This window comes from Hyla sarda, unplaced genomic scaffold (genome assembly GCF_029499605.1).
Source record: "Hyla sarda isolate aHylSar1 unplaced genomic scaffold, aHylSar1.hap1 scaffold_1695, whole genome shotgun sequence".
Classification (NCBI taxonomy): domain Eukaryota; kingdom Metazoa; phylum Chordata; class Amphibia; order Anura; family Hylidae; genus Hyla; species Hyla sarda.
In genome coordinates this window covers 1-25,292 of record NW_026608336.1, presented here as the reverse complement: position 1 = coordinate 25,292, position 25,292 = coordinate 1, and the positions used below count along the sequence as shown (strand labels likewise).

General features: G+C 45.8%; 9 non-coding genes and 1 pseudogene across 9 annotated transcripts; all 10 read left to right on the top strand.

Moving 5' to 3' along the window:
- The first annotated feature begins 128 nt into the window (after nt 1-128).
- On the top strand, nt 129-319 carry LOC130311915 (U2 spliceosomal RNA). Its single transcript, XR_008860174.1, has one exon. It is a non-coding gene; the product is annotated as a U2 spliceosomal RNA (small nuclear RNA).
- Nucleotides 320-2,416: 2,097 nt separating this feature from the next.
- LOC130311914 (U2 spliceosomal RNA) lies at nt 2,417-2,607 on the top strand. Its single transcript, XR_008860173.1, has one exon. It is a non-coding gene; the product is annotated as a U2 spliceosomal RNA (small nuclear RNA).
- Nucleotides 2,608-4,702: 2,095 nt separating this feature from the next.
- LOC130311946 (U2 spliceosomal RNA) lies at nt 4,703-4,893 on the top strand. The gene has a single exon (XR_008860203.1). It is a non-coding gene; the product is annotated as a U2 spliceosomal RNA (small nuclear RNA).
- A 2,098-nt stretch (nt 4,894-6,991) lies between these two features.
- On the top strand, nt 6,992-7,182 carry LOC130311945 (U2 spliceosomal RNA). The gene has a single exon (XR_008860202.1). It is a non-coding gene; the product is annotated as a U2 spliceosomal RNA (small nuclear RNA).
- A 6,958-nt stretch (nt 7,183-14,140) lies between these two features.
- LOC130311942 (U2 spliceosomal RNA) lies at nt 14,141-14,321 on the top strand (annotated as a pseudogene).
- A 2,062-nt stretch (nt 14,322-16,383) lies between these two features.
- LOC130311936 (U2 spliceosomal RNA) lies at nt 16,384-16,574 on the top strand. The gene has a single exon (XR_008860197.1). It is a non-coding gene; the product is annotated as a U2 spliceosomal RNA (small nuclear RNA).
- A 2,090-nt stretch (nt 16,575-18,664) lies between these two features.
- On the top strand, nt 18,665-18,855 carry LOC130311925 (U2 spliceosomal RNA). The gene has a single exon (XR_008860183.1). It is a non-coding gene; the product is annotated as a U2 spliceosomal RNA (small nuclear RNA).
- Nucleotides 18,856-20,948: 2,093 nt separating this feature from the next.
- On the top strand, nt 20,949-21,136 carry LOC130311944 (U2 spliceosomal RNA). Its single transcript, XR_008860201.1, has one exon. It is a non-coding gene; the product is annotated as a U2 spliceosomal RNA (small nuclear RNA).
- A 696-nt stretch (nt 21,137-21,832) lies between these two features.
- Nucleotides 21,833-22,017, top strand: LOC130311941 (U2 spliceosomal RNA). Its single transcript, XR_008860200.1, has one exon. It is a non-coding gene; the product is annotated as a U2 spliceosomal RNA (small nuclear RNA).
- A 2,075-nt stretch (nt 22,018-24,092) lies between these two features.
- LOC130311938 (U2 spliceosomal RNA) lies at nt 24,093-24,282 on the top strand. Its single transcript, XR_008860199.1, has one exon. It is a non-coding gene; the product is annotated as a U2 spliceosomal RNA (small nuclear RNA).
- The last annotated feature ends 1,010 nt before the right edge of the window (nt 24,283-25,292 follow it).

The window sequence follows — 25,292 nt, the reverse complement described above, 5'->3', positions numbered from 1 at the left end:
GTGTGTACTGGTGGTTGACTGCCCCCCAGCCCAGAGTGTGCATGGAAAATTGTCTGGCAGCCTCCCTGACAGCAAGCAGTGATAGTGCCCATGAAGGGGACCTTGTTGGGCCCGCCCCTTTCACGGTTATCGCTTCTCGGCCTTTTGGCTAAGATCAAGTGTAGTATCTGTTCTTATCAGTTTAATATCTGATACGTCCCCTATCTGGGGACCATATATTAAATGGATTTTTGAGAACGGGGGCCGATTTCGAAGCTTGCTTCCGTCGCCCTATGCATTGACCCGATATGGCAGTATCTTCGGGTACAGTGCACCACCCCCTTACAGGGTTAAAAAGAAAGATTCCTACTTTCATTGCTACCTGCTTGCTGGCTAGCCAGCTAGCCAGCCCTGTGGGCCTTGCTGCTGCTGCAGCCAAAAAACAAAAGGTGGTGCTGCTGCTGCTTCTGCTGCTTCTGCTTCTGCTTGTGTCTGGCCCCTGTTGGAGCGTCCAGGCACAGGACTTCTGCTGCTGCTGACTAAATGGCCTCCTTAATTGGATCATTTGAGTAGCCAGCACACCTGTGCAGGTAGGGCATGACATGATAGGCAGCTGCCTTGATAGCGGGTGGGTGCTGAATGTTCCTAATTGACAAAATAAGATTAATGCTTATGAAGAAATATAAAATCTCATCCCTTCCCCAATATCGCGCCACACCCCTACCCCTTAATTCCCTGGTTGAACGTGATGGACATATGTCTTTTTTCGACCGTACTAACTATGTAACTATGTAACATAACATGGGGGGGGGGGGGGGGGGTCTCCTGGCTGTTCACACAGGTGTGTCATTGCTGTACATTGACCATGCATTGCTTCTGTGGTATTGCAAAGGCAAAGACAAATGCTTCCAGCCATCCATTGCACTAATGGATTGGTCATCAGCTGGCTGTCTATGTCCCGCATCAATATAGACCAAAGTACAGAGGGTTAGGCTATGCTATTGTGCACCTACCTGATGCATCAGAAGGTGCGAGGCCCTTGCTAAATTCTGTGCACAGACTTTGAGATCTATGCTTTAGACTGTATCTAAACCTGCTCCAACATGGACTGACATTCTGGCCTACTTTCAGCCGATGCGACTTGTCTGTCGCTGAACAGTCGCTTTTTATGTATTCAGCACCTATGTATAATGTTGTAAAAATGCTCTAGAAGCTAAAGTCGCAGAAATGTCACACATATTTGGCCTGCAACTTTCTGTGCGACAAATTCAGACAGGAAAAATCAGTATAAATCCTTAGAAAATTATCCCCCAGTGTCTCCATCTGCTGGCGGTATTGAATAAGCATTGCTGCACTGATGGGGTATGCATTAGACGAAAAAAAAGAAGAAAAAGAAGAATAATACGCCCAGAAAAGAGGCGAAAAGGAGAAAAACGTAAAAAAACGTGAAAAAAAAGTAAGAGGAAGAGAAGGGAAAAAAAGGTGGAAATGGGTTTAAAAGTGATTTCGGCGGAGAAATATATATATATATATATATATATATATATATATATATATATATATATGCGCACACACACACATAGATATAAACGTATTCTCCGTTGAGATATTGCAGCCGCTGCTGTGTCCAGGCCCAGGAGCCTTAGCACTGTGCTGTGATGTCACTCAATACCACTGACATCACTAGGTGTAAACAACATCTCTCCTTTGCTGTGTATGTGACTATGGAGCTGTTTGGTGATGTCGTCTATTACGGCCTTCATAGAAGCAACAGGAGATTGTTGCATCCATCTTGAACCCTCAGAACTACAGTGCTATGATGTCACTCACTTCCACAGGCCTTGCAGAGTGTAAACAACAACAACCCAGCTTTGTTGTGTATGTAACCAAAGGGATTTGTGATGTCACCTAGAACCTTCACAGCAGCGACAGCTTTATGAGGAGCATCAGCACTGCTCTGCCTGAGCAGAACCATCACCGCCATAGGTTGTCAAATAACCCGGATTTAACCCACACAGGTAAGTCCAATGGGGTGCAGGCATGTCCTCTATGCTTACAGCTTCCCGTGGGTGTTGGTTTGATACCGTTTGGGGACAGCCAAGGAGGCATCTGCAGGCAACAAAGGTAGGTGTGTGCTTGTGTGTGTGTTTCCTATGCAGATCCTAAGCCCAGTGTCACATGCAAGTAGGAGGAGTAAGAAGGGTTCCTGGCAAATCCGGGTTATGGATTGCATTTAAAAAGGCCCCGTGGGAGTGCAATGGGCCCCTGTCTTGCTGCTTAGCAATAATGGTATGGGTTTAGGTTCTGCTGTGTGTACTGGTGGTTGACTGCCCCCCAGCCCAGAGTGTGCATGGAAAATTGTCTGGCAGCCTCCCTGACAGCAAGCAGTGATAGTGCCCATGAAGGGGACCTTGTTGGGCCCGCCCCTTTCACGGTTATCGCTTCTCGGCCTTTTGGCTAAGATCAAGTGTAGTATCTGTTCTTATCAGTTTAATATCTGATACGTCCCCTATCTGGGGACCATATATTAAATGGATTTTTGAGAACGGGGGCCGATTTCGAAGCTTGCTTCCGTCGCCCTATGCATTGACCCGATATGGCAGTATCTTCGGGTACAGTGCACCACCCCCTTACAGGGTTAAAAAGAAAGATTCCTACTTTCATTGCTACCTGCTTGCTGGCTAGCCAGCTAGCCAGCCCTGTGGGCCTTGCTGCTGCTGCAGCCAAAAAACAAAAGGTGGTGCTGCTGCTGCTTCTGCTGCTTCTGCTTGTGTCTGGCCCCTGTTGGAGCGTCCAGGCACAGGACTTCTGCTGCTGCTGACTAAATGGCCTCCTTAATTGGATCATTTGAGTAGCCAGCACACCTGTGCAGGTAGGGCATGACATGATAGGCAGCTGCCTTGATAGCGGGTGGGTGCTGAATGTTCCTAATTGACAAAATAAGATTAATGCTTATGAAGAAATATAAAATCTCATCCCTTCCCCAATATCGCGCCACACCCCTACCCCTTAATTCCCTGGTTGAACGTGATGGACATATGTCTTTTTTCGACCGTACTAACTATGTAACTATGTAACATAACATGGGGGGGGGGGGGGGGGGGGTCTCCTGGCTGTTCACACAGGTGTGTCATTGCTGTACATTGACCATGCATTGCTTCTGTGGTATTGCAAAGGCAAAGACAAATGCTTCCAGCCATCCATTGCACTAATGGATTGGTCATCAGCTGGCTGTCTATGTCCCGCATCAATATAGACCAAAGTACAGAGGGTTAGGCTATGCTATTGTGCACCTACCTGATGCATCAGAAGGTGCGAGGCCCTTGCTAAATTCTGTGCACAGACTTTGAGATCTATGCTTTAGACTGTATCTAAACCTGCTCCAACATGGACTGACATTCTGGCCTACTTTCAGCCGATGCGACTTGTCTGTCGCTGAACAGTCGCTTTTTATGTATTCAGCACCTATGTATAATGTTGTAAAAATGCTCTAGAAGCTAAAGTCGCAGAAATGTCACACATATTTGGCCTGCAACTTTCTGTGCGACAAATTCAGACAGGAAAAATCAGTATAAATCCTTAGAAAATTATCCCCCAGTGTCTCCATCTGCTGGCGGTATTGAATAAGCATTGCTGCACTGATGGGGTATGCATTAGACGAAAAAAAAGAAGAAAAAGAAGAATAATACGCCCAGAAAAGAGGCGAAAAGGAGAAAAACGTAAAAAAACGTGAAAAAAAAGTAAGAGGAAGAGAAGGGAAAAAAAGGTGGAAATGGGTTTAAAAGTGATTTCGGCGGAGAAATATATATATATATATATATATATATATATATATATATATATATATATATGCGCACACACACACATAGATATAAACGTATTCTCCGTTGAGATATTGCAGCCGCTGCTGTGTCCAGGCCCAGGAGCCTTAGCACTGTGCTGTGATGTCACTCAATACCACTGACATCACTAGGTGTAAACAACATCTCTCCTTTGCTGTGTATGTGACTATGGAGCTGTTTGGTGATGTCGTCTATTACGGCCTTCATAGAAGCAACAGGAGATTGTTGCATCCATCTTGAACCCTCAGAACTACAGTGCTATGATGTCACTCACTTCCACAGGCCTTGCAGAGTGTAAACAACAACAACCCAGCTTTGTTGTGTATGTAACCAAAGGGATTTGTGATGTCACCTAGAACCTTCACAGCAGCGACAGCTTTATGAGGAGCATCAGCACTGCTCTGCCTGAGCAGAACCATCACCGCCATAGGTTGTCAAATAACCCGGATTTAACCCACACAGGTAAGTCCAATGGGGTGCAGGCATGTCCTCTATGCTTACAGCTTCCCGTGGGTGTTGGTTTGATACCGTTTGGGGACAGCCAAGGAGGCATCTGCAGGCAACAAAGGTAGGTGTGTGCTTGTGTGTGTGTTTCCTATGCAGATCCTAAGCCCAGTGTCACATGCAAGTAGGAGGAGTAAGAAGGGTTCCTGGCAAATCCGGGTTATGGATTGCATTTAAAAAGGCCCCGTGGGAGTGCAATGGGCCCCTGTCTTGCTGCTTAGCAATAATGGTATGGGTTTAGGTTCTGCTGTGTGTACTGGTGGTTGACTGCCCCCCAGCCCAGAGTGTGCATGGAAAATTGTCTGGCAGCCTCCCTGACAGCAAGCAGTGATAGTGCCCATGAAGGGGACCTTGTTGGGCCCGCCCCTTTCACGGTTATCGCTTCTCGGCCTTTTGGCTAAGATCAAGTGTAGTATCTGTTCTTATCAGTTTAATATCTGATACGTCCCCTATCTGGGGACCATATATTAAATGGATTTTTGAGAACGGGGGCCGATTTCGAAGCTTGCTTCCGTCGCCCTATGCATTGACCCGATATGGCAGTATCTTCGGGTACAGTGCACCACCCCCTTACAGGGTTAAAAAGAAAGATTCCTACTTTCATTGCTACCTGCTTGCTGGCTAGCCAGCTAGCCAGCCCTGTGGGCCTTGCTGCTGCTGCAGCCAAAAAACAAAAGGTGGTGCTGCTGCTGCTTCTGCTGCTTCTGCTTGTGTCTGGCCCCTGTTGGAGCGTCCAGGCACAGGACTTCTGCTGCTGCTGACTAAATGGCCTCCTTAATTGGATCATTTGAGTAGCCAGCACACCTGTGCAGGTAGGGCATGACATGATAGGCAGCTGCCTTGATAGCGGGTGGGTGCTGAATGTTCCTAATTGACAAAATAAGATTAATGCTTATGAAGAAATATAAAATCTCATCCCTTCCCCAATATCGCGCCACACCCCTACCCCTTAATTCCCTGGTTGAACGTGATGGACATATGTCTTTTTTCGACCGTACTAACTATGTAACTATGTAACATAACATGGGGGGGGGGGGGGGGGGGGGGGTCTCCTGGCTGTTCACACAGGTGTGTCATTGCTGTACATTGACCATGCATTGCTTCTGTGGTATTGCAAAGGCAAAGACAAATGCTTCCAGCCATCCATTGCACTAATGGATTGGTCATCAGCTGGCTGTCTATGTCCCGCATCAATATAGACCAAAGTACAGAGGGTTAGGCTATGCTATTGTGCACCTACCTGATGCATCAGAAGGTGCGAGGCCCTTGCTAAATTCTGTGCACAGACTTTGAGATCTATGCTTTAGACTGTATCTAAACCTGCTCCAACATGGACTGACATTCTGGCCTACTTTCAGCCGATGCGACTTGTCTGTCGCTGAACAGTCGCTTTTTATGTATTCAGCACCTATGTATAATGTTGTAAAAATGCTCTAGAAGCTAAAGTCGCAGAAATGTCACACATATTTGGCCTGCAACTTTCTGTGCGACAAATTCAGACAGGAAAAATCAGTATAAATCCTTAGAAAATTATCCCCCAGTGTCTCCATCTGCTGGCGGTATTGAATAAGCATTGCTGCACTGATGGGGTATGCATTAGACGAAAAAAAAGAAGAAAAAGAAGAATAATACGCCCAGAAAAGAGGCGAAAAGGAGAAAAACGTAAAAAAACGTGAAAAAAAAGTAAGAGGAAGAGAAGGGAAAAAAAGGTGGAAATGGGTTTAAAAGTGATTTCGGCGGAGAAATATATATATATATATATATATATATATATATATATATATATATATATATGCGCACACACACACATAGATATAAACGTATTCTCCGTTGAGATATTGCAGCCGCTGCTGTGTCCAGGCCCAGGAGCCTTAGCACTGTGCTGTGATGTCACTCAATACCACTGACATCACTAGGTGTAAACAACATCTCTCCTTTGCTGTGTATGTGACTATGGAGCTGTTTGGTGATGTCGTCTATTACGGCCTTCATAGAAGCAACAGGAGATTGTTGCATCCATCTTGAACCCTCAGAACTACAGTGCTATGATGTCACTCACTTCCACAGGCCTTGCAGAGTGTAAACAACAACAACCCAGCTTTGTTGTGTATGTAACCAAAGGGATTTGTGATGTCACCTAGAACCTTCACAGCAGCGACAGCTTTATGAGGAGCATCAGCACTGCTCTGCCTGAGCAGAACCATCACCGCCATAGGTTGTCAAATAACCCGGATTTAACCCACACAGGTAAGTCCAATGGGGTGCAGGCATGTCCTCTATGCTTACAGCTTCCCGTGGGTGTTGGTTTGATACCGTTTGGGGACAGCCAAGGAGGCATCTGCAGGCAACAAAGGTAGGTGTGTGCTTGTGTGTGTGTTTCCTATGCAGATCCTAAGCCCAGTGTCACATGCAAGTAGGAGGAGTAAGAAGGGTTCCTGGCAAATCCGGGTTATGGATTGCATTTAAAAAGGCCCCGTGGGAGTGCAATGGGCCCCTGTCTTGCTGCTTAGCAATAATGGTATGGGTTTAGGTTCTGCTGTGTGTACTGGTGGTTGACTGCCCCCCAGCCCAGAGTGTGCATGGAAAATTGTCTGGCAGCCTCCCTGACAGCAAGCAGTGATAGTGCCCATGAAGGGGACCTTGTTGGGCCCGCCCCTTTCACGGTTATCGCTTCTCGGCCTTTTGGCTAAGATCAAGTGTAGTATCTGTTCTTATCAGTTTAATATCTGATACGTCCCCTATCTGGGGACCATATATTAAATGGATTTTTGAGAACGGGGGCCGATTTCGAAGCTTGCTTCCGTCGCCCTATGCATTGACCCGATATGGCAGTATCTTCGGGTACAGTGCACCACCCCCTTACAGGGTTAAAAAGAAAAATTCCTACTTTCATTGCTACCTGCTTGCTGGCTAGCCAGCTAGCCAGCCCTGTGGGCCTTGCTGCTGCTGCAGCCAAAAAACAAAAGGTGGTGCTGCTGCTGCTTCTGCTGCTTCTGCTTGTGTCTGGCCCCTGTTGGAGCGTCCAGGCACAGGACTTCTGCTGCTGCTGACTAAATGGCCTCCTTAATTGGATCATTTGAGTAGCCAGCACACCTGTGCAGGTAGGGCATGACATGATAGGCAGCTGCCTTGATAGCGGGTGGGTGCTGAATGTTCCTAATTGACAAAATAAGATTAATGCTTATGAAGAAATATAAAATCTCATCCCTTCCCCAATATCGCGCCACACCCCTACCCCTTAATTCCCTGGTTGAACGTGATGGACATATGTCTTTTTTCGACCGTACTAACTATGTAACTATGTAACATAACATGGGGGGGGGGGGGGGGGTCTCCTGGCTGTTCACACAGGTGTGTCATTGCTGTACATTGACCATGCATTGCTTCTGTGGTATTGCAAAGGCAAAGACAAATGCTTCCAGCCATCCATTGCACTAATGGATTGGTCATCAGCTGGCTGTCTATGTCCCGCATCAATATAGACCAAAGTACAGAGGGTTAGGCTATGCTATTGTGCACCTACCTGATGCATCAGAAGGTGCGAGGCCCTTGCTAAATTCTGTGCACAGACTTTGAGATCTATGCTTTAGACTGTATCTAAACCTGCTCCAACATGGACTGACATTCTGGCCTACTTTCAGCCGATGCGACTTGTCTGTCGCTGAACAGTCGCTTTTTATGTATTCAGCACCTATGTATAATGTTGTAAAAATGCTCTAGAAGCTAAAGTCGCAGAAATGTCACACATATTTGGCCTGCAACTTTCTGTGCGACAAATTCAGACAGGAAAAATCAGTATAAATCCTTAGAAAATTATCCCCCAGTGTCTCCATCTGCTGGCGGTATTGAATAAGCATTGCTGCACTGATGGGGTATGCATTAGACGAAAAAAAAGAAGAAAAAGAAGAATAATACGCCCAGAAAAGAGGCGAAAAGGAGAAAAACGTAAAAAAACGTGAAAAAAAAGTAAGAGGAAGAGAAGGGAAAAAAAGGTGGAAATGGGTTTAAAAGTGATTTCGGCGGAGAAATATATATATATATATATATATATATATATATATATATATATGCGCACACACACACATAGATATAAACGTATTCTCCGTTGAGATATTGCAGCCGCTGCTGTGTCCAGGCCCAGGAGCCTTAGCACTGTGCTGTGATGTCACTCAATACCACTGACATCACTAGGTGTAAACAACATCTCTCCTTTGCTGTGTATGTGACTATGGAGCTGTTTGGTGATGTCGTCTATTACGGCCTTCATAGAAGCAACAGGAGATTGTTGCATCCATCTTGAACCCTCAGAACTACAGTGCTATGATGTCACTCACTTCCACAGGCCTTGCAGAGTGTAAACAACAACAACCCAGCTTTGTTGTGTATGTAACCAAAGGGATTTGTGATGTCACCTAGAACCTTCACAGCAGCGACAGCTTTATGAGGAGCATCAGCACTGCTCTGCCTGAGCAGAACCATCACCGCCATAGGTTGTCAAATAACCCGGATTTAACCCACACAGGTAAGTCCAATGGGGTGCAGGCATGTCCTCTATGCTTACAGCTTCCCGTGGGTGTTGGTTTGATACCGTTTGGGGACAGCCAAGGAGGCATCTGCAGGCAACAAAGGTAGGTGTGTGCTTGTGTGTGTGTTTCCTATGCAGATCCTAAGCCCAGTGTCACATGCAAGTAGGAGGAGTAAGAAGGGTTCCTGGCAAATCCGGGTTATGGATTGCATTTAAAAAGGCCCCGTGGGAGTGCAATGGGCCCCTGTCTTGCTGCTTAGCAATAATGGTATGGGTTTAGGTTCTGCTGTGTGTACTGGTGGTTGACTGCCCCCCAGCCCAGAGTGTGCATGGAAAATTGTCTGGCAGCCTCCCTGACAGCAAGCAGTGATAGTGCCCATGAAGGGGACCTTGTTGGGCCCGCCCCTTTCACGGTTATCGCTTCTCGGCCTTTTGGCTAAGATCGGGGTTTATTGCCTCGGTCGGCGCTGAGGGTGCGAGTGAACTGCGCCGCGACTAGCTGCGTAGGTGATCAAGACTGTGGTACTCGTTACCGACAGATTTGGAAAGATGGCTGGATCCAACATGTCTGCAGTGGAGAAGACCGTACGCATCAAGGTGCTAACCACGGATCGTCTAAGAAACAGCATTGAATACATCGGCCATACCATTGTGGAGCGACTGGCAGGATTTTCCTTGAGCGACCTCTTTTGTGTCCAGGAGAACAAGCGCCAAGGTATTTATGACGTGTCCTTCTTATATGATGCTGACTGCCAGAACTTTTATGAGTGCTTAAAACGGAACAGTGGAAGTGAGGTTTTGCGGGATGTGTCCTTTTATCCCCTTTTTGAAATGGGGACAAAGACTTTGTTTATCCACATGTACAATCCGTTTGTTGATGTCTCTATGATTAAGAACTTCTTGAGCATCTATTGTGAGTCTATTGCTGGTGGTACTAAGCAGACAAGCAGCATTGGTGTATTTAATGGCACGTATAAGTTCTTTGTGAAGTTGCGGCTTGATGGAGATTGCATTGGAGGCGTTAAGCACCCTCCGGCGAACTTTACCATTGCTGGTTTCAGAGGTTATCTCTATTACTACGGACAGCCATCTTTCTGTAGAAATTGTCTATTGTTTGGACATGTGAAGGAGGCCTGCCCTGGCAGTAAGAAATGCAGGAACTGTAAGCAACCGGGGCATGAGGCGGGTGCATGTCCACACCCGAGGACCTGTGACCTATGTGGGGAAGCTGGCCATGTGTACAAGAACTGTCCAGTGTTGAAGAGGAGGGAGGAGGAGAGGAGAATGGAAGAGGAAATGGTGGAGAGGAGGAGGGCAGCTGCAGCTGCGGCTGCAGTGGTTCCTGCAAGAGAGAGCGTGATTATTGGAGAGGTACAGAGTCGTGTGGTGGTAGAGGAGCAAGTGAAGGTGGTTGAAGAGCAAGTGGTGGTGGAGGAGGAGCAAATGGCGGTGCAAGTGGAAGAAGGGGAGATTGAGGATGCTCCCAGTCCCCCGGCTGAGGAGTCGCCGCAAATTGAAGAGTGGTCTTCTTCTGAGGGTGAAGACCGTGAGGAGAGACATAGAGAGAGAGAGGATGACTTTGATCTTTTTCGTCCCCCCAAGAAGACGGCCAGGAAGCTTTCTGGTGGACAGATGGAGTCGACGCTGGTGGCTACGGACAATCGGTATCAACCGCTATCTGAGAGCGACATGGATGCGTGCTCTGCGGGAGAAGCTTCTCCCACACCGCTGAGGAAAGCTACCTAAATAACCTTCTTCTTTTCTGTCAAATTCTTCCTTAGGGTTGTTAAGATGGTGGTATGTCTTTTTTAGTCGGTTCTATAAACGTTAGAGTCTTTAGAAGTAAAGTCAGAAGGACAGTAATTTTGGAGGACTTGGCAGGGAAAAAAGCGGACATTATTTGTTTGCAGGAATGTGGGCTAAATGATATTCCGGGGAAGGGAGAATGGGCTTATGGTCCTGCTGTTTGGTCGGTGTCTGGGCATAACAGGAATGATGGGGTAGGGGTGCTTTTTAAGAGCTTTAAGTTTGAAGTTTGTAGTTATGTGGTAATAGAGGAGGGGAGGTGTATCATGGTGGAGGTTAAGGTGCAGGGGGTTAAATTTAGGTTGATAAATGTGTATGCGCCGGTAAGGAGGGAGGAGCGGGTGGGGTTGTTGGAGGTAATTAAGAGGTTTCTGCCAGGTAAAATACCTTTGGTGTGGGTGGGGGATTTCAACTGTGAAATTGAGGGGAATGTGGATGTATCTGGGAATATTCTTAAAAGTATGGTGTGTGACTTTAAGTTAAAGGATGTGGCTGAAGCGTGTGGAGTGTGTCCTTTGTTAGATACATATTATTCTGATAGTGGAAGTCATAGTTCCAGACTTGATATGTGTTTTGTGTCTAAGGGTGTGTTATGTAAGAATTATATGCAAGAAAAAGTAGGATATTCAGATCATGAGTATGTGTGTTGTGAGTTAGTATTGGATGCAGATTGTGTGAGTGGGAGGGGTGTATGGAAATTAAATGTTAAATTGTTGGAAGTGGAAGGAGTGTATGATAGATATGTTAATAAGTATAGGGGTTGGTGTAAGAAAAAGAATGATTTTCCTGATATATTGTGTTGGTGGGAATGGGTTAAGGGTCAAACAAAAGTTTTCTTTAAAAGAGAGGGATATAAGCGGAATGCTGGGAGGAAGAAGAAGTATGAATGGTTGAATAAAAGATTGGTGTTTCTCAATAAGTTAAAGAAGTATGGCTGGAGTGTGGGTGAGCAGATTGAGGTTGTGAAGAGTGATCTAAAAAATTGGTTGAATGAGAAAGGTAAAGAGTTGATGTATCAAGCAAAACTTGATAAGTTAGAGAAAGATGAGAAATGTTCGAGATATTTCTTTAAAAAAGTTATTGGGAAGAGAGAGGATATGGTAAGAGTGTATGATGATGATGGCTGTCTGGTTAAAGGTAAAGCTGTGTTGGGAGTGGTTAAAAATTTTTATGAAGAGTTGTATGCGGTAAAAGATTGTGAAGAGGACTTGCAGGATGAAGTGTTGAGAGTGCTTGATAAGAGGGTGGATGGTAGTGAATATGGGACTCTGATGAGAGAGATTGGAGAGGAGGAAGTGAAGAGGACTGTGGATAGTATGTCAAGAAATAAAACGCCTGGAGAGGATGGGTTGCCTGTTGAATTTTATGCTTGGATTTGGGATGTTGTGAAGGAAGATTTGGTGGAAGTGTATAGGTATATGTGGAGGAATGAGAGAATGGTGGAAAGTATGAAGAGTGGAGTGGTTGTGTTGATTTATAAGAAAGGTGATGTGAATGATGTGAGGAATTGGAGGCCGATAACTTTGTTGAATGTAGATTATAAGGTGTTTGCTAAAATAATTACAAATAGGATGAGAGATGTGGTTGAGCAGGTGATTGGAGAAGAACAAGTGTGTGGAGTGCCTGGTAGAAGAATAAATGAAAATTTGTGTTTGTTGAGAGATTTGTTATGGGATAGTATGAGTAGGAAACAGGAGGTTAGAGTGATGTCGATAGATTTTGAAAAGGCGTTTGATCGTCTGTCACATAGGTTTTTGTTTAGAGTATTAGTGAGAATGGGATTCCCGGGTGATTTTGTAAATGTTGTAAGGATGCTGTATGATGGAGTATATAGTAAGGTTTTGATAAATGGTTGGATGTCTGAGAAGGTGAAAGTATGTTCTGGTGTAAGGCAGGGTTGTCCGTTGTCCCCTATGGCTTTTATATGTGCTATGGAGCCATTATTAGAGATGTTGCGGCGGGATAAGTGTGTTAGAGGGTTAAAAATTCCAGGGAGTGGTGGGAGAGAAGTCAAAGTTTTGGCCTACATGGATGATGTGTGTATTTTGGGAGAGTCTGTGGCTGTTATGAGAAGGGCAAAGTTACTAGTTGGATTGTTTTGTGGAGCATCTGGGTTTAAGGTGAATTGGGACAAAAGTGAGTATAAATGTTTTGGTAGTATGCAAGGAAGTGAGGATGTGGGTATGAAGAATATTGAAGGTGGTATTCAGGTTTTAGGTGTTAAAATGGATGAAAGATTGGATGGGAGAGAAAGTTGGGATGATGTGGAGAAGAGAGTGTCCAAAAAATTGAGTCTTTGGAGGTTGAGAGATTTGTCTATGGTTGGGAAAGTGCTGGTTGTGAAAAGTGTAATATTGCCTATTTTATTGTATGTGGCAATAGTGTTTCCGCCAAGTTATATGGTTTTAAGGAAGTTAAAAAGAATTTTGTTTGTGTTTTTTTGGGGTACAAAAGTGGAAAGAGTGAGGAGAGAAGTTGTGATGAAGGATGGTAGTAAGGGTGGAATGGGATTTCCAAATCTAGATGTGTATTTGGGGGTGAATGTGGTGTTTGCGGTTAGAAGGATGATGAGAGGAGAAAAGAATTTTGCATGTATGTTGAGATATTTAGGTGGGCGTGTGTTATGCAAATTAGGTTGGCTGGAGAGAGATTTGAGAGTGCCTTATGCGTTTGTGTGCCCGAGTTGGTATTTGTATGTGGAAAAGTTTTTGGAGAGTTATAGGTTGATTGGTGTGAGAAAGGAGTTGTTTGAAAGTAAGAAGAATGTGTTTGGGTATGTCGCCGCAAGTGAGGTGGAGTGTCCGATTAATATGGTAAGAGGCCAGGATGTGTCTAAGGTGTGGAAGAGTTTAATGACAGATGGAATATCAAATAGACAGAGAGAGATAGGATGGCAGTGTTTGCATGGAGCCCTACCAGTAAGAGAGTTCCAAAGGAATAGAGGAATTGGAAGGAGTGAAATATGTCCGAGGGAAGATTGTAGTGGGGTTGAAAGTGTGATGCATGTGATTTGGAATTGTGACATGGCTCAGAATGTATGGAGAGGGATAGGTCCGTTGTGTAAGGAGTTGACTGGGATAAATAGGTTGTCATATGAGGTTGTGATGTTTGGTCTTAGTATGATTGGAAGAAAGAATGAAAGGGTGTTGTTTGTGTTATTGGCGATTGTGAAGGAAGTCTTGTGGGATGTTAGAAATTTATATGTGTTTAAGAGAAAAGATGTGACTGTGGAAGGAAGTTTAAGAATGATTCTGGATAGGTTGTACACCGTTTATTTACGTGATAAAAAGAAATTAGGTGAAATAGATGCAGAGGGGATATGGAAATTTTTGAAGTGGAGACATGTTGTAAGGGTGTAATGGTGATGGTATTTGAATTTGTTTTGAATTTGCTTTGAACAAATAAAGAATGACCTAATGATGAGTTAGACTTCACCATGAGTCAAAAATGACGCGTTATCTAAGTGGTGTTTAGTCTAAACCTGAAGGTTTATAAAAAAAAAAAAAAAAAAATCTGTTCTTATCAGTTTAATATCTGATACGTCCCCTATCTGGGGACCATATATTAAATGGATTTTTGAGAACGGGGGCCGATTTCGAAGCTTGCTTCCGTCGCCCTATGCATTGACCCGATATGGCAGTATCTTCGGGTACAGTGCACCACCCCCTTACAGGGTTAAAAAGAAAGATTCCTACTTTCATTGCTACCTGCTTGCTGGCTAGCCAGCTAGCCAGCCCTGTGGGCCTTGCTGCTGCTGCAGCCAAAAAACAAAAGGTGGTGCTGCTGCTGCTTCTGCTGCTTCTGCTTGTGTCTGGCCCCTGTTGGAGCGTCCAGGCACAGGACTTCTGCTGCTGCTGACTAAATGGCCTCCTTAATTGGATCATTTGAGTAGCCAGCACACCTGTGCAGGTAGGGCATGACATGATAGGCAGCTGCCTTGATAGCGGGTGGGTGCTGAATGTTCCTAATTGACAAAATAAGATTAATGCTTATGAAGAAATATAAAATCTCATCCCTTCCCCAATATCGCGCCACACCCCTACCCCTTAATTCCCTGGTTGAACGTGATGGACATATGTCTTTTTTCGACCGTACTAACTATGTAACTATGTAACATAACATGGGGGGGGGGGGGGGGGGGGGTCTCCTGGCTGTTCACACAGGTGTGTCATTGCTGTACATTGACCATGCATTGCTTCTGTGGTATTGCAAAGGCAAAGACAAATGCTTCCAGCCATCCATTGCACTAATGGATTGGTCATCAGCTGGCTGTCTATGTCCCGCATCAATATAGACCAAAGTACAGAGGGTTAGGCTATGCTATTGTGCACCTACCTGATGCATCAGAAGGTGCGAGGCCCTTGCTAAATTCTGTGCACAGACTTTGAGATCTATGCTTTAGACTGTATCTAAACCTGCTCCAACATGGACTGACATTCTGGCCTACTTTCAGCCGATGCGACTTGTCTGTCGCTGAACAGTCGCTTTTTATGTATTCAGCACCTATGTATAATGTTGTAAAAATGCTCTAGAAGCTAAAGTCGCAGAAATGTCACACATATTTGGCCTGCAACTTTCTGTGCGACAAATTCAGACAGGAAAAATCAGTATAAATCCTTAGAAAATTATCCCCCAGTGTCTCCATCTGCTGGCGGTATTGAATAAGCATTGCTGCACTGATGGGGTATGCATTAGACGAAAAAAAAGAAGAAAAAGAAGAATAATACGCCCAGAAAAGAGGCGAAAAGGAGAAAAACGTAAAAAAACGTGAAAAAAAAGTAAGAGGAAGAGAAGGGAAAAAAAGGTGGAAATGGGTTTAAAAGTGATTTCGGCGGAGAAATATATATATATATATGCGCACACACACACATAGATATAAACGTATTCTCCGTTGAGATATTGCAGCCGCTGCTGTGTCCAGGCCCAGGAGCCTTAGCACTGTGCTGTGATGTCACTCAATACCACTGACATCACTAGGTGTAAACAACATCTCTCCTTTGCTGTGTATGTGACTATGGAGCTGTTTGGTGATGTCGTCTATTACGGCCTTCATAGAAGCAACAGGAGATTGTTGCATCCATCTTGAACCCTCAGAACTACAGTGCTATGATGTCACTCACTTCCACAGGCCTTGCAGAGTGTAAACAACAACAACCCAGCTTTGTTGTGTATGTAACCAAAGGGATTTGTGATGTCACCTAGAACCTTCACAGCAGCGACAGCTTTATGAGGAGCATCAGCACTGCTCTGCCTGAGCAGAACCATCACCGCCATAGGTTGTCAAATAACCCGGATTTAACCCACACAGGTAAGTCCAATGGGGTGCAGGCATGTCCTCTATGCTTACAGCTTCCCGTGGGTGTTGGTTTGATACCGTTTGGGGACAGCCAAGGAGGCATCTGCAGGCAACAAAGGTAGGTGTGTGCTTGTGTGTGTGTTTCCTATGCAGATCCTAAGCCCAGTGTCACATGCAAGTAGGAGGAGTAAGAAGGGTTCCTGGCAAATCCGGGTTATGGATTGCATTTAAAAAGGCCCCGTGGGAGTGCAATGGGCCCCTATCTTGCTGCTTAGCAATAATGGTATGGGTTTAGGTTCTGCTGTGTGTACTGGTGGTTGACTGCCCCCCAGCCCAGAGTGTGCATGGAAAATTGTCTGGCAGCCTCCCTGACAGCAAGCAGTGATAGTGCCCATGAAGGGGACCTTGTTGGGCCCGCCCCTTTCACGGTTATCGCTTCTCGGCCTTTTGGCTAAGATCAAGTGTAGTATCTGTTCTTATCAGTTTAATATCTGATACGTCCCCTATCTGGGGACCATATATTAAATGGATTTTTGAGAACGGGGGCCGATTTCGAAGCTTGCTTCCGTCGCCCTATGCATTGACCCGATATGGCAGTATCTTCGGGTACAGTGCACCACCCCCTTACAGGGTTAAAAAGAAAGATTCCTACTTTCATTGCTACCTGCTTGCTGGCTAGCCAGCTAGCCAGCCCTGTGGGCCTTGCTGCTGCTGCAGCCAAAAAACAAAAGGTGGTGCTGCTGCTGCTTCTGCTGCTTCTGCTTGTGTCTGGCCCCTGTTGGAGCGTCCAGGCACAGGACTTCTGCTGCTGCTGACTAAATGGCCTCCTTAATTGGATCATTTGAGTAGCCAGCACACCTGTGCAGGTAGGGCATGACATGATAGGCAGCTGCCTTGATAGCGGGTGGGTGCTGAATGTTCCTAATTGACAAAATAAGATTAATGCTTATGAAGAAATATAAAATCTCATCCCTTCCCCAATATCGCGCCACACCCCTACCCCTTAATTCCCTGGTTGAACGTGATGGACATATGTCTTTTTTCGACCGTACTAACTATGTAACTATGTAACATAACATGGGGGGGGGGGGGGGGGTCTCCTGGCTGTTCACACAGGTGTGTCATTGCTGTACATTGACCATGCATTGCTTCTGTGGTATTGCAAAGGCAAAGACAAATGCTTCCAGCCATCCATTGCACTAATGGATTGGTCATCAGCTGGCTGTCTATGTCCCGCATCAATATAGACCAAAGTACAGAGGGTTAGGCTATGCTATTGTGCACCTACCTGATGCATCAGAAGGTGCGAGGCCCTTGCTAAATTCTGTGCACAGACTTTGAGATCTATGCTTTAGACTGTATCTAAACCTGCTCCAACATGGACTGACATTCTGGCCTACTTTCAGCCGATGCGACTTGTCTGTCGCTGAACAGTCGCTTTTTATGTATTCAGCACCTATGTATAATGTTGTAAAAATGCTCTAGAAGCTAAAGTCGCAGAAATGTCACACATATTTGGCCTGCAACTTTCTGTGCGACAAATTCAGACAGGAAAAATCAGTATAAATCCTTAGAAAATTATCCCCCAGTGTCTCCATCTGCTGGCGGTATTGAATAAGCATTGCTGCACTGATGGGGTATGCATTAGACGAAAAAAAAGAAGAAAAAGAAGAATAATACGCCCAGAAAAGAGGCGAAAAGGAGAAAAACGTAAAAAAACGTGAAAAAAAAGTAAGAGGAAGAGAAGGGAAAAAAAGGTGGAAATGGGTTTAAAAGTGATTTCGGCGGAGAAATATATATATATATATATATATATATATATATATATATATATATATATGCGCACACACACACATAGATATAAACGTATTCTCCGTTGAGATATTGCAGCCGCTGCTGTGTCCAGGCCCAGGAGCCTTAGCACTGTGCTGTGATGTCACTCAATACCACTGACATCACTAGGTGTAAACAACATCTCTCCTTTGCTGTGTATGTGACTATGGAGCTGTTTGGTGATGTCGTCTATTACGGCCTTCATAGAAGCAACAGGAGATTGTTGCATCCATCTTGAACCCTCAGAACTACAGTGCTATGATGTCACTCACTTCCACAGGCCTTGCAGAGTGTAAACAACAACAACCCAGCTTTGTTGTGTATGTAACCAAAGGGATTTGTGATGTCACCTAGAACCTTCACAGCAGCGACAGCTTTATGAGGAGCATCAGCACTGCTCTGCCTGAGCAGAACCATCACCGCCATAGGTTGTCAAATAACCCGGATTTAACCCACACAGGTAAGTCCAATGGGGTGCAGGCATGTCCTCTATGCTTACAGCTTCCCGTGGGTGTTGGTTTGATACCGTTTGGGGACAGCCAAGGAGGCATCTGCAGGCAACAAAGGTAGGTGTGTGCTTGTGTGTGTGTTTCCTATGCAGATCCTAAGCCCAGTGTCACATGCAAGTAGGAGGAGTAAGAAGGGTTCCTGGCAAATCCGGGTTATGGATTGCATTTAAAAAGGCCCCGTGGGAGTGCAATGGGCCCCTGTCTTGCTGCTTAGCAATAATGGTATGGGTTTAGGTTCTGCTGTGTGTACTGGTGGTTGACTGCCCCCCAGCCCAGAGTGTGCATGGAAAATTGTCTGGCAGCCTCCCTGACAGCAAGCAGTGATAGTGCCCATGAAGGGGACCTTGTTGGGCCCGCCCCTTTCACGGTTATCGCTTCTCGGCCTTTTGGCTAAGATCAAGTGTAGTATCTGTTCTTATCAGTTTAATATCTGATACGTCCCCTATCTGGGGACCATATATTAAATGGATTTTTGAGAACGGGGGCCGATTTCGAAGCTTGCTTCCGTCGCCCTATGCATTGACCCGATATGGCAGTATCTTCGGGTACAGTGCACCACCCCCTTACAGGGTTAAAAAGAAAGATTCCTACTTTCATTGCTACCTGCTTGCTGGCTAGCCAGCTAGCCAGCCCTGTGGGCCTTGCTGCTGCTGCAGCCAAAAAACCAAAGGTGGTGCTGCTGCTGCTTCTGCTGCTTCTGCTTGTGTCTGGCCCCTGTTGGAGCGTCCAGGCACAGGACTTCTGCTGCTGCTGACTAAATGGCCTCCTTAATTGGATCATTTGAGTAGCCAGCACACCTGTGCAGGTAGGGCATGACATGATAGGCAGCTGCCTTGATAGCGGGTGGGTGCTGAATGTTCCTAATTGACAAAATAAGATTAATGCTTATGAAGAAATATAAAATCTCATCCCTTCCCCAATATCGCGCCACACCCCTACCCCTTAATTCCCTGGTTGAACGTGATGGACATATGTCTTTTTTCGACCGTACTAACTATGTAACTATGTAACATAACATGGGGGGGGGGGGGGGGGGTCTCCTGGCTGTTCACACAGGTGTGTCATTGCTGTACATTGACCATGCATTGCTTCTGTGGTATTGCAAAGGCAAAGACAAATGCTTCCAGCCATCCATTGCACTAATGGATTGGTCATCAGCTGGCTGTCTATGTCCCGCATCAATATAGACCAAAGTACAGAGGGTTAGGCTATGCTATTGTGCACCTACCTGATGCATCAGAAGGTGCGAGGCCCTTGCTAAATTCTGTGCACAGACTTTGAGATCTATGCTTTAGACTGTATCTAAACCTGCTCCAACATGGACTGACATTCTGGCCTACTTTCAGCCGATGCGACTTGTCTGTCGCTGAACAGTCGCTTTTTATGTATTCAGCACCTATGTATAATGTTGTAAAAATGCTCTAGAAGCTAAAGTCGCAGAAATGTCACACATATTTGGCCTGCAACTTTCTGTGCGACAAATTCAGACAGGAAAAATCAGTATAAATCCTTAGAAAATTATCCCCAGTGTCTCCATCTGCTGGCGGTATTGAATAAGCATTGCTGCACTGATGGGGTATGCATTAGACGAAAAAAAAGAAGAAAAAGAAGAATAATACGCCCAGAAAAGAGGCGAAAAGGAGAAAAACGTAAAAAAACGTGAAAAAAAAGTAAGAGGAAGAGAAGGGAAAAAAAGGTGGAAATGGGTTTAAAAGTGATTTCGGCGGAGAAATATATATATATATATATATATATATATATATATATATATATATATATATGCGCACACACACACATAGATATAAACGTATTCTCCGTTGAGATATTGCAGCCGCTGCTGTGTCCAGGCCCAGGAGCCTTAGCACTGTGCTGTGATGTCACTCAATACCACTGACATCACTAGGTGTAAACAACATCTCTCCTTTGCTGTGTATGTGACTATGGAGCTGTTTGGTGATGTCGTCTATTACGGCCTTCATAGAAGCAACAGGAGATTGTTGCATCCATCTTGAACCCTCAGAACTACAGTGCTATGATGTCACTCACTTCCACAGGCCTTGCAGAGTGTAAACAACAACAACCCAGCTTTGTTGTGTATGTAACCAAAGGGATTTGTGATGTCACCTAGAACCTTCACAGCAGCGACAGCTTTATGAGGAGCATCAGCACTGCTCTGCCTGAGCAGAACCATCACCGCCATAGGTTGTCAAATAACCCGGATTTAACCCACACAGGTAAGTCCAATGGGGTGCAGGCATGTCCTCTATGCTTACAGCTTCCCGTGGGTGTTGGTTTGATACCGTTTGGGGACAGCCAAGGAGGCATCTGCAGGCAACAAAGGTAGGTGTGTGCTTGTGTGTGTGTTTCCTATGCAGATCCTAAGCCCAGTGTCACATGCAAGTAGGAGGAGTAAGAAGGGTTCCTGGCAAATCCGGGGTTATGGATTGCATTTAAAAAGGCCCCCGTGGGAGTGCAATGGGCCCCTGTCTTGCTGCTTAGCAATAATGGTATGGGTTTAGGTTCTGCTGTGTGTACTGGTGGTTGACTGCCCCCCAGCCAGAGTGTGCATGGAAAATTGTCTGGCAGCCTCCCTGACAGCAAGCAGTGATAGTGCCCATGAAGGGGACCTTGTTGGGCCCGCCCCTTTCACGGTTATCGCTTCTCGGCCTTTTGGCTAAGATCAAGTGTAGTATCTGTTCTTATCAGTTTTTCATGCCGGTGGACAGTAACGCCGGTATGGGGCTGGTGGGGATGGGTGCTGCATGGAGGATGCAGGTGTACCAGGGCTTTCCGGGGCTGGTTCTGAGGAATCAGCTCGACGGCTGCCCCGATGTGACCTGTTCCCTCCGGGTCTCGCCATGAGGCTGAGAGGGTCTAGAGCCGAGGTACTTTTGTGCCTCGGGGAGTGGTGACCCCGAGGTGCCGAAACTCACTGGGAGGATAGGCTCACTGAGTTGAAGCACGGGCACCATAATCTCTTCACCTTGTGGCACTCACCTCTTGATTCCCGGCCTTCTGGCTAGGATCAGAGAAATTTTTATAGATCCGGCCGGATGTCCGGGCAGTATATCTGCACACATTCACTTATTTATTTCTTTTTTGTCTCACTGTGTCACTTTTTGCGTGTTGTGTGTTCACAGGATTGGTCAGGATGCGGTAGCCCTTCTGGGTGTCCCTCCTGGCGGTCTAGGGGGAGGTGTGTGTGGCCATTAGGTTCCGCACCTCCCTGCAAACACCCCGGGTACTCCTGCTTTGGCAGGGTACCTACCGTAATCGGCTCTGCGGGCAGATACCTTGGCTAACGCCAAGGGGGATGCCGGGAGCATTTGTGGTCCCCTAGTAGCTTCGGCGAAAAGGGACATCGAACCTGGAACCTCGCAGGTACCTTTTGGGTCCGGAGGCGAAGGGTAAGGTTTGTTGGGGGGCCTCTCTCCTATCGGAGAAGGGCTTGCGATAGACCGCATCCTTTGTGCACGTTTTTTTTAGTGTAACACGTTTGCACTTTTTCTTGCACTTTGGGTGAATCGAAAGCACGTTCCTCGGCTTTAGATAAAAAAAAAAAAAAAAAAATCTGTTCTTATCAGTTTAATATCTGATACGTCCCCTATCTGGGGACCATATATTAAATGGATTTTTGAGAACGGGGGCCGATTTCGAAGCTTGCTTCCGTCGCCCTATGCATTGACCCGATATGGCAGTATCTTCGGGTACAGTGCACCACCCCCTTACAGGGGTTAAAAAGAAAGATTCCTACTTTCATTGCTACCTGCTTGCTGGCTAGCCAGCTAGCCAGCCTGTGGGCCTTGCTGCTGCTGCAGCCAAAAAACAAAAGGTGGTGCTGCTGCTGCTTCTGCTGCTTCTGCTTGTGTCTGGCCCCTGTTGGAGCGTCCAGGCACAGGACTTCTGCTGCTGCTGACTAAATGGCTCCTTAATTGGATCATTTGAGTAGCCAGCACACCTGTGCAGGTAGGGCATGACATGATAGGCAGCTGCCTTGATAGCGGGTGGGTGCTGAATGTTCCTAATTGACAAAATAAGATTAATGCTTATGAAGAAATATAAAATCTCATCCCTTCCCCAATATCGCGCCACACCCCTACCCCTTAATTCCCTGGTTGAACGTGATGGACATATGTCTTTTTCGACCGTACTAACTATGTAACTATGTAACATAACATGGGGGGGGGGGTCTCCTGGCTGTTCACACAGGTGTGTCATTGCTGTACATTGACCATGCATTGCTTCTGTGGTATTGCAAAGGCAAAGACAAATGCTTCCAGCCATCCATTGCACTAATGGATTGGTCATCAGCTGGCTGTCTATGTCCCGCATCAATATAGACCAAAGTACAGAGGGTTAGGCTATGCTATTGTGCACCTACCTGATGCATCAGAAGGTGCGAGGCCCTTGCTAAATTCTGTGCACAGACTTTGAGATCTATGCTTTAGACTGTATCTAAACCTGCTCCAACATGGACTGACATTCTGGCCTACTTTCAGCCGATGCGACTTGTCTGTCGCTGAACAGTCGCTTTTTATGTATTCAGCACCTATGTATAATGTTGTAAAAATGCTCTAGAAGCTAAAGTCGCAGAAATGTCACACATATTTGGCCTGCAACTTTCTGTGCGACAAATTCAGACAGGAAAAATCAGTATAAATCCTTAGAAAATTATCCCCCAGTGTCTCCATCTGCTGGCGGTATTGAATAAGCATTGCTGCACTGATGGGGTATGCATTAGACGAAAAAAAGAAGAAAAAGAAGAATAATACGCCCAGAAAAGAGGCGAAAAGGAGAAAAACGTAAAAAAACGTGAAAAAAAAGTAAGAGGAAGAGAAGGGAAAAAAAGGTGGAAATGGGTTTAAAAGTGATTTCGGCGGAGAAATATATATATATATATATATATATATATATATATATATATATATATGCGCACACACACACATAGATATAAACGTATTCTCCGTTGAGATATTGCAGCCGCTGCTGTGTCCAGGCCCAGGAGCCTTAGCACTGTGCTGTGATGTCACTCAATACCACTGACATCACTAGGTGTAAACAACATCTCTCCTTTGCTGTGTATGTGACTATGGAGCTGTTTGGTGATGTCGTCTATTACGGCCTTCATAGAAGCAACAGGAGATTGTTGCATCCATCTTGAACCCTCAGAACTACAGTGCTATGATGTCACTCACTTCCACAGGCCTTGCAGAGTGTAAACAACAACAACCCAGCTTTGTTGTGTATGTAACCAAAGGATTTGTGATGTCACCTAGAACCTTCACAGCAGCGACAGCTTTATGAGGAGCATCAGCACTGCTCTGCCTGAGCAGAACCATCACCGCCATAGGTTGTCAAATAACCCGGATTTAACCCACACAGGTAAGTCCAATGGGGTGCAGGCATGTCCTCTATGCTTACAGCTTCCCGTGGGTGTTGGTTTGATACCGTTTGGGGACAGCCAAGGAGGCATCTGCAGGCAACAAGGTAGGTGTGTGCTTGTGTGTGTGTTTCCTATGCAGATCCTAAGCCAGTGTCACATGCAAGTAGGAGGAGTAAGAAGGGTTCCTGGCAAATCCGGGTTATGGATTGCATTTAAAAGGCCCCGTGGGAGTGCAATGGGCCCCTGTCTTGCTGCTTAGCAATAATGGTATGGGTTTAGGTTCTGCTGTGTGTACTGGTGGTTGACTGCCCCCCAGCCCAGAGTGTGCATGGAAAATTGTCTGGCAGCCTCCCTGACAGCAAGCAGTGATAGTGCCCATGAAGGGGACCTTGTTGGGCCCGCCCCTTTCACGGTTATCGCTTCTCGCCTTTTGGCTAAGATCAAGTGTAGTATCTGTTCTTATCAGTTTAATATCTGATACGTCCCCTATCTGGGGACCATATATTAAATGGATTTTTGAGAACGGGGGCCGATTTCGAAGCTTGCTTCCGTCGCCCTATGCATTGACCCGATATGGCAGTATCTTCGGGTACAGTGCACCACCCCTTACAGGGTTAAAAGAAAGATCCTACTTTCATTGCTACCTGCTTGCTGGCTAGCCAGCTAGCCAGCCCTGTGGGCCTTGCTGCTGCTGCAGCCAAAAAACCAAAGGTGGTGCTGCTGCTGCTTCTGCTGCTTCTGCTTGTGTCTGGCCCCTGTTGGAGCGTCCAGGCACAGGACTTCTGCTGCTGCTGACTAAATGGCCTCCTTAATTGGATCATTTGAGTAGCCAGCACACCTGTGCAGGTAGGGCATGACATGATAGGCAGCTGCCTTGATAGCGGGTGGGTGCTGAATGTTCCTAATTGACAAAATAAGATTAATGCTTATGAAGAAATATAAAATCTCATCCCTTCCCCAATATCGCGCCACACCCCTACCCCTTAATTCCCTGGTTGAACGTGATGGGACATATGTCTTTTTTCGACCGTACTAACTATGTAACTATGTAACATAACATGGGGGGGGGGGGGGGGGGGGGTCTCCTGGCTGTTCACACAGGTGTGTCATTGCTGTACATTGACCATGCATTGCTTCTGTGGTATTGCAAAGGCAAAGACAAATGCTTCCAGCCATCCATTGCACTAATGGATTGGTCATCAGCTGGCTGTCTATGTCCCGCATCAATATAGACCAAAGTACAGAGGGTTAGGCTATGCTATTGTGCACCCTACCTGATGCATCAGAAGGTTGCGAGGCCCTTGCTAAATTCTGTGCACAGACTTTGAGATCTATGCTTTAGACTGTATCTAAACCTGCTCCAACATGGACTGACATTCTGGCCTACTTTCAGCCGATGCGACTTGTCTGTCGCTGAACAGTCGCTTTTTATGTATTCAGCACCTATGTATAATGTTGTAAAAATGCTCTAGAAGCTAAAGTCGCAGAAATGTCACACATATTTGGCCTGCAACTTTCTGTGCGACAAATTCAGACAGGAAAAATCAGTATAAATCCTTAGAAAATTATCCCCCAGTGTCTCCATCTGCTGGCGGTATTGAATAAGCATTGCTGC